Source organism: Miscanthus floridulus, chromosome 6 (genome assembly GCF_019320115.1).
Source record: "Miscanthus floridulus cultivar M001 chromosome 6, ASM1932011v1, whole genome shotgun sequence".
NCBI lineage: Eukaryota > Viridiplantae > Streptophyta > Magnoliopsida > Poales > Poaceae > Miscanthus > Miscanthus floridulus.
This window is the reverse complement of record NC_089585.1, coordinates 22,950,767-22,969,233: the sequence shown is the minus strand read 5'-3', so window position 1 is coordinate 22,969,233 and position 18,467 is coordinate 22,950,767. Positions and strand designations below refer to the sequence as shown.

The 18,467-nt window shown below is 49.5% G+C and overlaps 1 long non-coding RNA gene and 1 pseudogene across 1 annotated transcript; one reads left to right on the top strand and one right to left on the bottom strand.

Annotated features, from left to right (window-relative positions):
- Window positions 1-2,616: 2,616 nt before the first annotated feature.
- On the bottom strand, window positions 2,617-17,159 carry LOC136457839 (beta-1,2-xylosyltransferase XYXT1-like; annotated as a pseudogene).
- On the top strand, window positions 5,149-6,394 carry LOC136457840 (uncharacterized). Its single transcript, XR_010759825.1, has 3 exons — window positions 5,149-5,647; window positions 5,727-5,948; window positions 6,031-6,394. It is a non-coding gene; the product is annotated as an uncharacterized lncRNA (long non-coding RNA).
- Window positions 17,160-18,467: the final 1,308 nt, after the last annotated feature.

The following is an 18,467-nucleotide window of genomic DNA, read 5'->3' as shown; positions in this document are numbered from 1 at the left end:
GGTGGAAACTACATTAATTTTTGATAGAAAAAAACAACACAAAAACACATATTTGGATCACTCAATTTTTTTAAACGTGGCACATCTATAGTTCATATACCTACTCACATGTAAAAGTTAGGACGCAAATGACACATCTAGAAAAGTTTATATGAAAATGACAAATTTCAGGTATATGTCAATAGAAGACAATTCATGCAATTTTGTATTCTAGTGGACATGCATCTGAAATTTATCATTTTTGTATGTATTTTTCAAAAAAGAGTTTGCATACCAACTTTTGCATGTAAATACATATATTGATGCAGTGGATATGCTAAGTTTAAAAAAATCAAGTAATATAAATATGTTTTTTTGAGTTGGTTTTAATTTCATGTTTTTATTGAACATGTAGTTTTCACTACGTATTTTCTCTGTGTTTGGATGGTTAACATGGGCATCTTGCAAGATGGCGGCTAGGCGTCTTCACTCCATCGCTGATGTTTCTGTCACTCTGGGGAGGAATGAGTTCAATCTGCTTAGCATATGTAGGGCTTCATGTTGATTGTACTTCAATTTGACACTGTAAAATTTTAAGCATACGTAGGCTTCGTTTTGTCATTGACTAGAATAGTTTGACACCTTTTTGTCTTGGCCAAATCAAAATTAATGATCTAAACACACATCTGCTAAAATTTTGGTCAGCCCTAAATAACGAGTGTCATGCATTTGCATTAACCAGTCGCCACCAGATAACTTCCGGCTCAAACCAAGCAAGCCTATGTTTACATATCTACATTTTGGCTGTGACTCAACCTGTTTTAAGATATACATTGTTTTAGTTTTGTTTAAGTTAAACTTTTCTAATTATAACCAACTTTATATAAATATATATATGAAATAAATGGACTATCAAAACACATTTTGTGATGGTGTTATGATATAGTGGGCCGGCTTTGGGCTTTAGAGTGGGTGAAGGTAGTGGGCTTCTGAGGGTGGCCTGTGGACTGTGTAGTTGCGCAGCGGTGGAATATGAACATAAGCACCTCGTCATTCTTGTAACTGAAAACGGCTTTCGTTGCCGGCTCTTCAGCATGTTCGCTCGCTCGTAAACGATCGTAAATTTTCAGTCAGGAACAGTGTTTTTCTCTCACACCAAACCAGCTAGCAGTAAATAATCCACGATCGTTTACAGCCTCCCGAACAGGCTGCTTGTTGGCTCGAGAATCAGCCGTGTTTTTGTTTCAAAAAAAGAAAGAAAGAATCAGCCGTGTTCTTCCCTGTTCTTCCCCTGATGTTGCTATTTACAATCCCAAGTTCCATTTAGCCACGCGAGATCATAACAGATGGATTTTAACAAAACATTTTTTATGAATTAACAAAACTATTTTGATGCTTATAGATGGTGTATTTTTTCTATGAACTTACTTATTAGATTACATAGAGCAAAATTACAATGACCTACTACCTAGTCTCTAAATAAATCTATTCTAGAGTTGTTTAAAGTCAAAATTTATTTATATCTGATCAAATTTACAGAAAAATACAAATATATGTGACACCAAACGAGCACATTAAAAAGTTATAGTTTATGGTATTATATAAATGATACTAATTTGGTGTCATAAATTGGAACGTTTTTTATTAAATTTGGTCAAATTTAAAAAGTTTGATTTAAGACAACTCTAGGAATTAATTTATTTAGGAATGTAAAGAGTATATATATTTTGGATCAAATGGAGTGCACATAACATATTATAAAAACGGATGGATCGAGAGAATCCACCTGTATAATGCCTATGGGCTATGGCTTCTTGAGATTCTCCTTGCAGGAGTAATCTACGATAGTTGCGAGCTGCTTGTGCGACGACTCCTCGAATACCCTACTACACAGAGCGCGAGATTGGGCGCAAGAGATACTTCTGAGTCACTAGATCGCATCATTCAAACGAATCTCTAGAACCAGCGCTATCCCATGTTCCTTCGCAGCCGAAATGCAGATGAGCAACCTTAGGATCTGTTTAGCACTAAAATTCAGCTGGTTGGATAGTAAGTTGAAGGTGCATATGAACTATTATGACCTATTAATAACTCAAAACCTGCTAACGAAATTAATAGTTAGCTACTACTCATTTTTAGTGCTAATGGATCCAAACGTGCTCTTAATCTATCTGTACATCTTTCTCTCCTTTCAAGGGCCATTAGAAGTTTGCCGCGGAGCAACATGGCACGATCGAATACTATACGTATAGCATGTACGAATTTGACCTATCTGCGCTTTTTAATTACTTGGGTACGTAGTATCATGTACATAATCAATTAATCATATGGTAACGTGCCAGAGAAGGTAAAAATGTGCGGCTACCTCAATCGGCTCAATCACGGAGAAGATTTTTTTTTTGTAGTAATAGTAATATAAAACTATATATAGTAGGAGTAGAAGTGAAAGCTCTCCGTTCAAAGATTTACAGCAGGAGGTACCGTACCAAAATTACATTGCTGGGGCTTGAACTACTTCAACAATAATGGTCCTGTTTGCTTGAACTACTTCAACAATAATTTTCAGCGGTGTTTTTCTCTCACAACAAATCAGCATAAGCATTAGCATAAGCTAAATTTCAGCGAAACGTAGATTGATTAGTTGTTGTTATTCTTGGGCTTTGCCCTAAGTCGCGCGAGTGCCTTTTTGAGGACGGGGCGGAAGCGCTTCATGTCGAGGCGGATGTCCTGCTTGAAGAGGTAGACCCCCATGAAGGACACCCAGTCCTTGGCCTTGACGCTCATCGGGGCCGTGAGCACGGGGTGGTCGCGCGGGTACTGGTCGACCAGCGTGCTCTCCTCCGACGAGACGCGGTACTCGAGGTAGCTCAGCCCCATGTCCCTGGCGGGGCCCCGGAAGTAGCTGGCCACGAACTCCAGCGGGCCCAGCGGCAGCACCTGCACCACCACCCCGCCACGGGGCAGGAACACCATGTTGGTCAGCCCGGCGCCGTGCACGCCCACCACCGCGTCGCACGTGTTCACCAGCTCCGCGAACGGCGCTACCTCGTGCGCCCCCTCCGACACCACCACCTCGAACCCCACCTTCCGCGCGCCCCGCACGATCTCCTCCGTGTTCAGGAACCGCCGCGTGCGCGCGCGCGATCACCAGGAGCCGCGGCCGCCGCCGCCGCTGATCCCGCGAGGACGACGCCACGGGGGAGAGGGCGACGTCGCGCGGGAGCCCGTAGGTGGCGCGCATAAACCGGGTGAAGTCCAGCATGGAGTAGCCGTTGGGCGCGCGGCGCGGGTCGATGCCGAAGTCGTCGTGGCTGGTGAGCCCGACCTGGACGTGCCAGAAGCAGCGCACGCGCGGGTCGCGGTCCAGGTCCACCGGCGCGTAGTTGGAGAGGCTCCTGAACACCGGCAGGTACTTGCCCACCCACCACGCCTGGAAGTCGGTCACCAGCAGCACCACCTCGCCGGCGTACCGCCGCGCCGTCAGGAACAGAGGCAGGATCACGTCCGTGTACGCGTGGAAGTAGTTGCCCGTGTACCCGCGGACCGAGAACACCAGCGCCAGCACGTCTTGCCAGTCCGTGTAGGCTGGCGGCGGCGCGTCGGTGGCGGTGGCCATGGCGGCCACCGACCGCACCGTCAGCGCGCGGACGCTGTGCATGGCGTTTGGGTCCGCCTTGCGCGGGTACGGCTTGATGCTCCATGACTCCTCGTGAAAGTTGTGGTTGTCGGCACCAGGGGGCGCCACCAGGGTGACGCTGGCGTTGGAGCCGACCACGCGGACGTCGCCCTCCAGCTCGCACCAGTCGATGCGATAGTTCGACGTCAGGTCGCACAGCGGCTTCCACTCCCGCACCGGCGCCTCCCAATCTTGCAACCATTAGATTAAATACTTTGCTCAGTTACCGTCTTATATGAATTTTTCTCACTCCAACGCATGTAGATTAATGTAAATCCGACTAGTACATCCAAACAAGTCCTAAAACACAAAAGGGTTCTTGTGTGGGTGGCTTGCTTATAAATCCCTTCATAATTGCGGCCTCAACTTATAGGGGTAATACTGTTTATGTGTGTCAAGAACATTACAAATTGCATGTGAAATGTACATTATTAGCACCTAAGAGTACATAATTTATGACTTAGAACTTGGATAGGTGGGAGTCAATTTGTTCTTGCATCGAGTCTTAGGGATTATTTAGTTCATGGACTAAAATGTTATCGGAAGAAGGCAAAACGTTCGATTTGGTCGCCCTACGGTGAAGATGTCTGTCGGCTGCTTTTATATTTGGCAGACATCAACCAAATTGGCCCTTAAAGTCTTCGAGTCTATTTGGTTTTTGTCATGACCGATGAGCAATCCTAAAGTAAAATTTGGAAATGATAAATTTAGGCGGGGCCAAAATGTGGCAAAAATGGTGTTCGAATCAAGGGGGAAAAAGGGTGTTTGGATTGCTACCAAGCTCAAATCTACCAAAATTCTGAGTGTGAGGTATGGGTACATATGTCAATATTTTTTCATAAAAATATATTTAACGAGCTTGTTTGGTGTGGAGCCTGCCAGGCAACCTATCCTGCCCCAAGCATTCAAAAATGGACGCCTGAGATGCATGCCTGCACCATTCAAGGTTTCTCATCCGCCAACCAACAGGCCCGTGCATGGACCTAGTTTTGTTGGCAAAAAACACAAGGAAAGTTATAATCTCCATATCTTTACAGCCCGTTCGTTTAGCTGTGGCGTGTCGTAAACGATCGTAAATTTCCGACCGAAACAGTATTTTTCTCTCACATAAACCAGCCACCAATACTTCTTCACGAACCAGCAACGATACGAACCAGCCCATCCAGAGCCAAGGTTCGGGCATACCCGCTAGCCACGTCATCCGACAATCCGCAAGCCGTTGGATCCAGCGAACTCACGATATGGGCCGTTCGATTGAGGATCGGTTCGGGTTTTACCCATTAAGCCGCTAGCACGGGAGTTCCAGAATCGTCACGAAACCGCATGTCCGTTTCGCCGGCTCCGCCGGCCTCCACTTGCCACCACGGACCGGGCAGGGGCCGCGGGCGCGCGGGGACGGCGTCCCCACTCCCCAGCCACCCCGGCACGAGCGAGGCGACTCGGGCGCGGCACCGGCCACGGACGACGAAGGCATAGTCGTAGCAGACCAGCAGCGGGGTCGCGAGGCGGCGTGACTATGCGGGCGGCGCCGCGCATCTGCGCGGCCGAGGTGGAGCGGCGCAGCAATGAACGGCGGCAGCGTGATGCGAGCGCGGCCAAGGTGGAGGGCGGGCCGCGCACGGCGGCGCATCAGTGTGAGCCGCCAAGGCGGCACACTGTGGCGCGAGCGCTACCTAGGCTGGGTGACGCGACCGAGGCGGGGTAGCGCGGCCGCGGACGGCGACGCATCTGCACATCCAAGGCAGCGGCCAGCGAACTCCGTCGACTGTTGGCGCCACGGCGAGCAACGTGGTACGCCTCACGCCTTCTACTTCCACGGCCTCCAGCAAGGCCTACTCCGCTCGCGTGCCCTCGTCGCCGAGGCGCACACATGGGATTGTTTCAGAACATAATCAGAGTGGCTGAGGCAGCAACAGCAGGTCACTCCTGAAATGCTCCACGCCATGTGGCCCTCGCGTGAGGCAGATGAATAGAGCTCCACCTCTCTACACGGTGAGCCAAAGCAGATTCTAAATCAGTCACATATACTGCTGTGATTTCACTTGGCTACTTAACAACGCAACTCTTCCAGGCCGGAGAACTCCAACATATTTTTTGTTGGATTGGAAGGAGAAAGGGGAAGGAGAGGCGCCGTGGACGTCGGTAGCATCGACTACGTCTCGCTGCCCATTGCCGCCACCGCCGCTGTGAAGGTGGAGGACGCCGGCCTTGGCCTCGAGATGTCGACATCGATAGCACACATGAGGTGTTCGATGGAATGCCCATTAGGAGAACAGCGCATCCTTATCTCCATGTATATGCCATGAATCAATCGTTATGTGGGCTCTGTTTGAGATCTTTTTTGCTGTACTGCTTCTAACCAATCCTCTTATTAGATACTCACTGTGATAGAGTTTGATCGGCTGTTCATCCAATACCTGGGCTCGGCGTATGTTCGTGTGTTCGTGATGCTTCACGAGTCATCTTCCCCGTACCAGGGGAGGCGGCGGCAGGGGCAGCAGCAGCAGCCCCGTCCTAAGACCACATGCTAGTCTGGCCCGCCATGGTAAGGCACTCACTGCTATCTTCCGTCCTCAACAGATCCAGCACATATGCTGCTGCTCTCTTCTTTCTCCAGTATACAAGGCCACAGTACGAGTGATGATGATCCCTTCTCTCTTTTGTACAAGGTGACAATTCTAGAGTACAGCTCCAATTCCGGGTATCCGGTGGGTGCCCCTGCTAAATCCAGCTCTCTTCTGTTACGCCCACTAGGGCCTCGTTTAGATTGCGAAAAAATTTCAACCCGATGAATAGTACCACTTTCGTCTTATTTGACAAATATTGTCCAATCGTGGACCAACTAGGCTCAAAAGATTCATCTCGTGATTTCCAACTAAACTGTGTAATTAGTTATTTTTTTACCTATATTTAATACTCCATGCAAGCGGCTAAAAATTGATGTGATGAAGAGAAAGTGAAAAAACTTAGAATTTGGATGGCATCTAAACAAGGCCTAGGTATATTCTCCTCTCCCTCTTTCTTCAATTTATTTCAACATCAGCCACATACACATATGTTCTTATTTTTTTCCAATAATATTAAGATTTGAAATGCCTATACAATTCAAATTTTCATGGAGGCAAATTAGTCTAATCCTTAGCTTTTATATTCTTGTATACCTTCTATATCCATGTCATGTTCATGTTTATCTACAAGACCCATCTAGGCTCTGAGTTAGAATAGCTCCGCGAATCAACATCTGTTCCGTCCATTTTTTACCTTTTTGTGATGTCTTATGTTGGATTTTCTATTTTATTAGTGGCCTGATTCTACTCGTTTTTTGTCCTCTTAGGCATTTTTATGTAATTAATTTCTAATTCATCTTTTAGTACCTTTACGATTCTTCATATGGACCCACATTGGAAGGCATTCACAGCAACTTAAACTGAACTAAGAAACACCTAAATAAACTGACCTATGTATTTTCTGCAGTGTTGTTATGGTGGGAAAAGTGTACCAGCGCGTAACAAGAAGAGTGGCTGAGCAAGTCATGCGAAGGCATGCACCAGAGTGCGGTCACCGGGGTCCAGGCGTGGGAGCCAGTTTAGCTTCAGCCGATTCAGTAGGAGTCAGTTATCATGATTGCTATTTTGGTTGGAGTTTGTTAAATCGAGTTTGTTAGCCCTTAGATTCAGGAGAGATTTGTTATTGAGTTGGTATAAGTGTCAAACATTCTGAAGTAATAAATTTTTAGCCTGGGATTGAGTTTGTCTCCCCTTGGGCCCCCGGGCGTTATTGTTCACGTCTTCATGTTGTCGCCGAGTTCTCAGCCAGGCGCCGCCAGTTCGTCGCTGGGGTTTCAAGCCCAGGCCTCCCCTCTCGCACTCCTACGCCCTCAGATCCTTAAGCTCCAACAACCTGGTATCAGCCATGTCTGGTCTTGGTTCATCAGCCGCCACCGTCGTTCCAACCACCGCCGCTGCCATCGCCGCCACCACCACCTCCACGTTCCTTGTGCTCACCACCTCTGCGCCCATCGTTGCCACCACCGCGTCGCTGCTCAGTTCGTAGTCCATGACCCAGCATCTCCCATCGAGGCCTTCAACGCCTTGACGACGGCCATCTATGCGATGCAACGCCAAATGGGGGACATCTCCTTGCATCTCGCTGCTGTGGAGTGCCGGCCCTCATCTTTGGTGCAGCCATTCTTCTAGTACGGGCTATCGGGTTACGGCGGCATTTCAGAGCTGCCTGCGTCGGCCCCGGCCATCTCGGAGTTGCCACTATCTGTGCTGCCTTTCTAGGCTGCACCACCAGTGCCGACCACCGGAGTCACCATCACCGGGGCCCTATCCCTGCCATCGCCACCGCCATCCACAGGTGTTCCCATCACCCAGATTTCCTTCCCGCACTCGCCATCGCCCGTGCCTTCCCTGACATCCATCATGCAAGGGGCAGGGGTCGCTGCGCCGCCACCTTCGGATGCGATGCATACACCGCCGCCACTGCCTCATCTACCGCTAGAACCGGAGGGCCCTGCTGTTCCACGCTACCATAAGCTGTCCTTCCCAACCTATGACGGCAAGGCGGACCCGCTCGGCTGGCTGCTCAAGTGTGAGCAGTTTTTCCATGGCCAGCAGACTTGCCACGCTGATTGGGTCTGGCTCGCGTCCTACCACCTCGTCGGCACGGCTCAGATGTGGTACACCATCTTGGAACGTGATGCCGGCAGGCCCGAGTAGGAAGAGTTCAAGCGCCTTTGTCATCAGCGCTTCGGACCCCCGCTCAGTACCAATCACCTGGTGGACCTGGCACGCCTACCCTTCACGTCCTTAGTCGATGCGTACCTAGATGTGTTCCAGGCACGTATGGCGCACACTGGCCGCCTCTCGCCGTACCAGCAGGCGCAGCTGTTCACCGACAGCCTTTCGGACCACATCCGCGTCGACGTCGAGCTCCATGACCCACAAGATCTCCAGCGTGCCATGCGGCTGGCACGCGCGTCCGAGCGGCGGAATGCTCCTGCCCCACTCGCCTTGCCAGCGCTGCCGGCTCGACCGCCTCAACGCAACGCGGGTGCTGCACCAGCATTGACCACACCGGTGGGTTCCCAGGGGACTTCAGCATCAGCTTCATCCGCGCAGACAGCCACAACACGCCCCTTTAAGTGGCTATCACCTGAGGAGATGGCCGAACGCCGCAAGCAGGGGCTCTGCTATAACTGTGATGAGCAGTACGTTCGCGGCCATAAGTGCGCCCGGCTCTTTTATCTGGAGGCGTCTGACTACATCGTCGAGGAACCAGACGACGCCGATGATGCGCCAGAAGCACCTGCAGCAGCAGACCCACCGCCGTTCAACCCCGACACCCCCATGATCTCGCTCAACGCCTTTACTGGCATCCGTATAGAAGACACCATGCAGCTCTACATATAGATTGGCAATGAGCAGTTTGTTGCGCTCTTGGATTTAGGGTCCACGCACAATTTTGTGCGCGGCGACGTCGCCTGACGCGTTGGCCTTCAGTTCCACCCCTGCACAGGCGTCGGGGTCATCATCGCCAACGGTGACCACGTGGCCTGCCGTGGCCTCGCGAAGGACGTTGCCATTCGCATCGCCAACGAACAGTTCTCCATCGACTGCTACTCCATCCCGATTGACGACTACGACATGGTCCTCAGTGTCACTTTTCTAAGGACGTTGGGGCCCATCCTCTGGGACTTCGATGACTTGTGCATGGCGTTCTCACGCAGAGGTCGCCGCGTGTTCTGGCGTGGCATCGGCTCGACACGGCATGACGTACAATCAACTCAGCGCCTCCATGCACTTCGCCAGGATAGGCCGGCTCTGATGGAGCGCTCACTATAGTCCTTCAAGGACCTCTTCGTCAAGCCCCAGGGCTTGCCACCGGTCCGTTCATGTGATCACAGAATACATCTGCAGCCCAACACGGCGCCGGTAGCAGTCCGCCCCTACCGGTATCCACAGCTACAGAAAGAGGAGCTCGAGTCCTAGTGTGCTGCTATGCTGTCCTAGGGCGTCATCCCACCAAGTATGTTGGCGTTCTCAGCGCCGGTGCTGCTGGTCAAGAAACCGGACTCCTCCTAGCGCTTTTGTGTGGATTATCGCGCCCTCAACGACCGCATAGTCAAGGACAAATTCCCTATTCTAGTGGTAGAGGAGCTCCTGGATGAACTCAAAGGCGCCAAATTTTTCACCAAGTTGGATCTCCGTTCGGGCTACCATCAAGTTCGGATGCACACTGATGACAATGAGAAGACGGCCTTCTGCACGCATAGGGGCACTTCGAGTTTTTGGTCATGTCGTTCGCCCTGACCAACGCGCCAGCGACATTCCAGAGCCTCATGAACACGGTCCCTCGGCCGTACCTACGTAAGTTCATGTTGGTTTTCTTCGATGACATATTATTCTACAACCCTTCGTGGACGTCACACCTCTAGCATGTCAAGGCCGTCCTCACAGCGTTGCGCATACAACAGATGCGCATCAAACGCGGTAAGTGTTCGTTCGCCACGTCCTCCGTCACGTACCTAGGCCACATCATTTCCATGGATGGAGTGGCCATGGACCAGTCCAAGGTGGAAGCAGTGATGTCGTGGCCACAGCCGCGCTCAGCGTGGGGTCTCCGTGGCTTCCTCGGCTTGGTGGGCTACTACCGCCGCTTCATCAACAACTTCGGCGCCATCGCTGCGCCCCTCACGCAGCTCCTACGCAAGGATGCTTTTCTATGGTCAAAGGAGGCCGAGGTGGCGTTCAAGGCGCTGAAACAAGCGCTGGCTGTGGCTCCGGTTCTCCAACTTCCGGACTTCGAGCTACCCTTCACGATGGACTGCGATGCCTCTAGGTCGGGTTTTGGCGCTATGCTGCACCAGGGCACGGGCGCCATTGCGTTCTTCAGTAGGCCATTCTCGCCAAGGCACATGAAGCTAGCTGCGTACGAGCGGGAACTAATTGGTTTGGTGCAGGCTGTTCGTCACTGGAGGCCCTATCTATGGGGGCGTCGCTTCGTCGTGCGCACCGATCACTATGCGCTCAAGTTCCTCCTCGACCAGCGCCTCTGCACCCTGCCTCAACACCAGTGGGTCTCCAAGCTATTTGGCTATGACTTCGCCGTCGAGTTTTGGTCGGGGCGAATGAACGTGGTTGCAGACGCGCTGTCCCGGCGTGACGAGGCTACTGATCTTCTCCACGCCCTATCAGGACCATCCTTCGACCTCTTCGACAACCTCCGCCGCAAGCTCGATGAGGACACAGCGCTGCGCGCGCTGCAGGACTCGATCGCCGCTGAACGCGGTGCCCCTTGGCGCGTCGTGGACGGCCTCATTCTTCACGGCTCCTGCGTCTTTGTGCTAGCACAGTCGGAGCTGCTGCCCACCGTGCTGGATCTTGCCCACTCGGTTGGGCATGAGGGTGTTTAGAAGATCCTGCACTGTCTGCGCGCCTAGTTCTACATCAAGGGCGATCGTGCACAGGTGCGCGACTTTGTGCATGCCTACGCCATCTGCCAGAAGAACAAGGTCGACTCCCTTCGGTCGGCAGGGCTGCTGCAGCCCTAGAGGTGCCATCGCAGGTGTGGTCCGACATCTCGCTCGACTTCATCGAAGGCCTGCCGCGTGTTAATGGAAAGAGCGTCATCTTGACTGTGGTGGATCGCTTCTCCAAGCACGCGCACTTTATAGCGCTCAGTCATCCGTATACAGCAGCATCGGTCGCCAAGGCATTCTTCGAGGCCATCGTTCGCCTGCACGGGTTCCCCAACTCCATTGTCAGCGACAGGGATCCCGTGTTCACTGGCAATGTGTGGCGGGATCTGTTCAAGTTGACGAGGGTCAAACTCCCCCTCAGTACGACGTTCTACCCACAAACTAACGGCCAGTCGGAAGCAGTGAACAAGATCATTGCCATGTATTTACGTTGCATCACCGGCGACCGCCCCCGTGCTTGGTTGGAGTGGCTGCCCTGGGCAGAGTACTGCTACAACACGTCCTACCACACCGTCGACGCGCTTCTCCAGGATCGCGACACCTTCCTAGCTGAGGTGCGCGAACGCCTTCTCCAGGCCCAGGAATATGCCAAGCGCTACTACGACGGCCACCATCGCCCCTGGCGTTTGTAGTGGGTGATTGGGTGTGGCTACGCATCCTCCATCGACCGGTGCAGTCGCTGTTGCCAGGACCGCAGGGTAAGCTGAACCCGCGGTTCGCCGGCCCATTCCAGGTGACAGAGCGCATTGGTGATGTCGCGTACCGTCTGTTGTTGCCAGAAGGAGCACGCATCCACAACGTCTTTCATGTTGGCGTCCTCAAGCCGTTTCTGGGGACTCCTCCAACAACGCCCTGGCCCTTCCTCCACTGCGCCACAGTCATCGGCTCCAGCAGCCAGCCAGTGCTCTACGTGCCCAGCTTCGTCGGGGCACTTGGCATGTCTTGATCTAGTGGGAAGACTTGCCTAAAGCCGACGCCACCAGGGAGCCGCTTGAAGAATTCCGCGCTGAGTTCCCCGCCTTCTAGCTCGAGGACGAGCTATTCGTCGAGGGGGGAGTGATGTTATGGTGGGAAAAGTGTACCAGCACCATAACAAGAAGAGTGGTTGAGCAAGTCATGCAGAGGCATGCACCAGACTGCGGTCACCAGGGTCCAGGCGTGGGAGCCAGTTTGGCTTCAGCCGATTCAGTAGGAGTCAGTTATCAGGATTGCTATTTTGGTTGGAGTTTGTTAAGTCGAGTTTGTTAGCCCTTAGATTCAGGAGAGATTTGTTATTGAGTTGGTATAAATGTCAAACATTCTGAAGTAATAGATTTTTAGCCTAGGATCCTTGGGCCCCGGGGCGTTACTGTTCATGTCTTCCTGTTGTCGCCGAGTTCTCAGCTAGGCGCCGAGCACGGCGCCGCCAGTTCATCGCCGGGGTTTCAAGCCCAGGCCTCCCCTCACACTCCTACGCCCTCAGATCCTTAAGCTCCAACAAGTGTATCCAATATCAAACAGTCACTGTAATCTACTATTATCTAATGTGTAAAGCAATTTCAACGGTCCATGTTCTTCCAACAATCAGCTGGTGAGGTGACCTTATACCTTTTCCCCTTCGATTTGTTGATTTACCATCATCTCACCGGTTGTATACTCATTTTGTTCACCAAATGGAGAACTCACAATTTTTCCTCTAAACACAAGTGTAACCTGGTAGATAGATTTGAGTCATTGGGTGTAACAAAAGGGAAAACAACAATTTCAATTATACATCAATAAACACAAGGGGCCATCACTATAGTAGTAGTTATATTCGTATATGCACTAAATTAAACATATATATGCCTCCTAATAACTTCAGTCTTAATATAATTCCATTTTGCCAAAGGGCCTCTAGTCCAGTTGGTCAGAGTACCCCGGCGGCACTCCTCAGGTCCTAGGTTCAACTCCCCGTGGGAGCAGATTTCAGGCTGAGGTTAAAAAAATCCCCTCGCCCGTCCCCAGGTGCCAAAGCGCAGTGTTAGGCCCCGGCCCGGTTCTCACAGGGTTACGGTACCTCCTGCATTAGGATGGGGGCGGGGGTTCGGGGGTTTTCTCGATCTGTGTGAGAAGATCTTCTTCTTAAAGGGCATAACCCGGGGGCCGTCAACACCCCCCCCCCGCGCCCCCCCGCAGGTCGAGTTTTTTTTAATATAATTCCATTTTAACAAACTCTCTAGATTGCACACAAGTGTTTCAAAAAGAAAGATTTAGTTAGGACGTGACTGCAATTAGTAAATGCTTACGGTCTTCTTTGTCTACAATACAGGTTCATTTTATAAATCTTTCTATCTTCCAATAATGTTTGATGCCTAACAATTGCTAGAAATTATGGACTAAAAATTCTATACACAATGTCAGCAACCGGTGTCTGAATCCTCATTATTTTTATTTACTAGCCTCTTTCCCTTGTTCTTAGTTTTGTTGGATCAGTATCTAAATCATTGTCCTTTTTTCTCTGCATTGGGTTAGGTTGCAGCAACAGAGTGTGGAGGAATTTATGCAGTACCAATAGAAGAATCAGGCCTTTTGCGCAAGTTCGGGTAGGCATGGAGCCTACTATGTTATATCTTATCTGTGAACTAAAATGAGACCATATATAGCAACCGTGTCAGATGCCATGACCATTTTCAAGAGAATTTGTAGCTCCATGCAACTCCTCATGTTAATCAATGACTATGTTTTTTAATCTGGGACAAAGATTTAGGTGGAAACATCATCTAAGACCATTTCTACTGACCATGGCACAGATTTAGGTGAATACATCATTTGGAGAGAACTCTAGGTAACTATGACTCACACCGGATTCTACACTGGCCCAAATTTGGTGTAGAACGGTGGATCAAGTGCTCTCTACGGGTTGATTCTTCGACACTTCGTCGCGACGAATCACCCAAAACCGCTCACAACTTGAGTTGGGTCACCCACAAGCTCCGCCGGGTGATCACCAAGCTCCCAATCACCACCAAGCCGTCTAGGTGATGGCGATCACCAAGAGTAACAAGCACGAACTCTCACTTGACCACTCGAAGCCTAATGAGAACGGTGGATGCACACTTTGCTACTCTTGATTCACTAATGAGGCTACTCTCTTGGATTCTCAAATCTCAATCAGCTCACTAGGACCTTGCTCTTCTTGGCACTCACAAACGTGTTTCTCAGCTGTTGGAATGAGCAAAAGTAACTCCACACACGAGTGGAGCTTCTATTTATAAGGCAACCTGAAAAACGAACCGTTATGAGCTTCTGCGGGGTGACCGGACGCTCCGGTCAGTTCAACCCACATTCCAGTGTTTAAGTGTTGACCGGACGCTGGCAGGGTCCGATCACCACTGACCGGACGCGTCCGGTCGCATTAAACCCTCACTGGATGCTTATTGTACTCGACCGGACGCTGGATCCTCAGGGTCCGGTCGCAGATTTCCTTCTCTGTAACCTTACTGGAGTCGACCGGACGCTGCCTCTCAGCGTCCGTTCACTTGATCACTCCAGCGTCCGGTCGCACCAAACGCAATCTCTTGATCAAATGAACTGACCGGCCCCTGCGGCCAGCGTCCGGTCGCACCGGAGCCAGCGTCCGGTCAGCATTTGACCCTCCATTCACTTCCAACTCTCGATCATATGTGAATGAAGTTTGCTCCATTGGATCTTAGGCAAATGTAGGAGCTACCTAGTGCTAGTTTCAACAAGTGTGCACCACACCTAACTTACTAGACTCACCTAGGTCAAGCTACCCGTCCATACCCCCCTTAATAGTACGGCCAAAGGAAAAACAAAGTCCTAAACTACTCTAAGTGTCTCTCCAACTCCAATCGACACTTAGAACTAGTCATCCTTAACCTTGTCGTCCATCCTTTGAAAACCGAAATGATTTCCATTGTAGGGGCATGACCACCTCGATTGCCCAATCGATCTCCATTACCATGACCTAACTTAAGTGCCTCTGCAAAACACACGTTAGTCATAGTAATCTTGTATTGACATTAATCATCGAAATCCAACTAGAGGCCTAGATGCTTTCATCTACAATACAGGTTCATTTATAAATCTTTCTATCTTCCAATAATGTTTGATTCCTAACAATTGCTAGAAATTATGGACTAAAAATTCTATACACAATGTCAGCAACTGGTGTCTGAATCCTCATTATTTTTATTTACTAGCCTCTTTCCCTTGTTCTTAGTTTTGTTGGATCAGTATCTAAATCATTGTCCTTTTTCTCTGCATTGGGTTAGGTTGCAGCAACAGAGTGTGGAGGAATTTATGCAGTACCAATAGAAGAATCAGGCTTTTTGCGCAAGTTCGGGTAGGCATGGAGCCTACTATGTTATATCTTATCTGTGAACTAAAATGAGACCATATATAGCAACCGTGTTAGATGCCACGACCATTTTCAAGAGAATTTGTAGCTCCATGCAACTCCTCATGTTAATCAATGACTATGTTTTTTAATCTGGGACAAAGATTTAGGTGGAAACATCATCTAAGACCATTTCTACTGACCATGGCACAAATTTAGGTGAATACATCATTTGGAGAGAACTCTAGGTAACTATGACTCACACCGAATTCTACATTGGCCCAAATCTGGTGTTGGCATGACAAAGCCACGCCTTTGTTTCTAGTGCAAAATGATTGGAAACTGAAACTGTTGGACTATGTGCAGTCACTCTCACCAAGTTTCCACTTCACCCTTCCCTTGTTTGTCCGGCCAACCAAAGCCAGACCACCAAAATATAAGCCAAAACTTGGTAGGAACCAAATGGTGTCAATTCTTTTAGGGAGGCTAAAATTTGGCCAGTCTAACTAGAATGCAAGATGACTCCAAATGCAAAATGGTTAATAAAAAATACAAAATGTTAATAAATGATCTGTCAGAGGAAAAATGGAATCTTTTACCACGAAATTAAAGAATCATTTACCTGTTTGCTTGACCTCAGGAATAGGTGGAGTCATCTGAAATGGAGGGGCCTTAACCTCCGAAGAAGTAGCAGAAATCTCGTTAGCAGAAGAAGGGGGCTCAATTTCTGGAGAGGGAGCAGGAACAGGGATTTCAGCTGGATCAGACGGAGTCTCAGAGGAGCTGCCGTTGTCGTTGCTGCTGATACTATTGCTTTCCTTGGGTGGATTAGCAGCTGCTGCAATAGCATTCTGCACCTGCAATTCCTGATCTTCAAGAACACCTGGACAGGAAAGTAGGAACAAAATCACAGACTTATCCTGGGAAGCTTGATTTGGGTTAGTTCAAGGCTTGAAGCTGGCTGCTTCCTGACCTGATGATTCTTGCGTGCTGTCTGAGGAATCTGATGACAAGGGAGGAAGAGCAGCAACGGCACTTGGGTCATCATCCTTCTCAGGGACCTCATCCTTGCCACCCTCCTCTGCTAGATTCGGTGGGGCCGCAGAGACAACAGCAACGCCTGCGGCATCACCATTATTCCTCGCAAACGTCTCATCTTTCTGCTTTTCCTCGAGCGAGCTTACAGGACCTTGCGTGCAGAGTTGCAAACCAGCGAAAGTACCAAAAACACGAGGTCAGCTCGGTCCCCATGGAATGTGGAATGATCAAACCTCCAAATGGATGCTTGCCTGATTCACCTTGCCCGAAAGAGGAAATGCCGTTGCCGCCGTCGCCATCTTTCTCGAGCACCTCTGCCTTGCTCCCCTCCTTCGACGACCATGCACCTTGACCTTGCAGGCCCGAATCTAAATCGTTGGAAATGAAGAGCAAGCCGGTCGTCAGCTCTTGGATGAGTTTAGCAGATAGTGAGAGAACTCGGTCTGCATGGATCCTTACATGCTTGTGGTTTAATCTGTTGCTTGCTCATGACGATGTGGACGGCGTCGAATTTGACGGTGGAGAAGTAGGCGCAGGATACGAGGAGGAGGCCGGCGACGAGGCCGAGTCCGAACTTGCGGGGCTCCACGCCGCCGTAGCTGTATGCTAACTTCCCGCCGCCCTCCATTGCTCCTCGCGTCGACCACGGCACAGGCGCACAGCCGCCAGCGCCAGGCACCAGGCACCAGGCAGTCAGGCACCTCGCTCTATAGTAGCTTCAATGCCTATGGCAAGACGAATGCTAGTATAGCAAACACCGCTGCAAGCGTAGATTATTGTTTTTACTTCCAAAGGAATAGTTTATGAGATCGAGCTCTAGGAATAGTTTAAGAATGGTGCACATAACGACGTGGCGTGTGAGTAATGGCCGTGGCACTCGATGGAACCTTCTGCCCAGTTGAGCAAGTGCCCACTCTCTTTAAAAAACAATATTATTATTTTTTATTTGAATGAAAGAGTTGAGAGTACTCCCTCTCTCCTAAAAAAAATACAATTATAGGTTAAAATGATTTACGTTTAACCAAGTTTCTAATAAATGATATTCACATTTTTTACTCCAAATCAATTTATTATGATAATATATTTCGTAATTAATCTAACGATATTTATTTGATATCATTATAAATATTGATACTCTTTTATCTAATATAATTGGTCAAACTCAAGATACTAAGATACGACACTGTGCTAAAATTGTATTTTTTTTTGACAGAGGGAGTACTTTGAAAGTTGAAACTTACTTATTATGCAATCACAACCAAAGCTAGCCAGCTAAATGAACAATAACAACTCAGTTTGTACGCAGTTGGATGTCGATTTAAGAGCCTAATTAAGATGATAGAAAAAAGTTAGTTTCGAGCATAAAAAAACAGTAATGTAATACTTGCTCTGTCTTAAATAAAATAAATTAATTTTTAGAGTTATCTCACGTTAAACTTTTAGTGCGAAGGGCCAAGAAAGACGACCTATATATACATGTATATATTTGTAAAAAAACAAAAAAAAAACATGAAAAAGATTGAACGGAGAACGGACGCTGCCGCTAGTGAACGGACTTGTAGCGTGCGGCTGCTTTGCAGCATTTCCACTTTCCACTTTCGAATTTTCCAGGCCCACGGCCCACGCGATGAAGTCTTGGCCTGGCCACACGAGTACACGACGGGAATCGTAGGGAATTAGGGATTCGGAAGTCTAACGAGATCAGAGGGGCGTTGGAGGGACAGCCTGCAGGCCTACAACCACAACCGCCGCACGACGACGGGACTCCTCGGGAGTCGGGAGGCCGGCGAGGGCTCCACGCGATGACGCCTTGCCAGCCAAACAACGGGACTCGTGAGTCGATCAATCGGACACTGGAGTACTGGACGGACTAACGCGCAGAGCTCAACTCCTGATCGATCAGCGTGAGATTCAATCTTGCTCTTTTCTCTTCTTCTTTCTTTGAAAAATCCAGTCTACTTTAATGG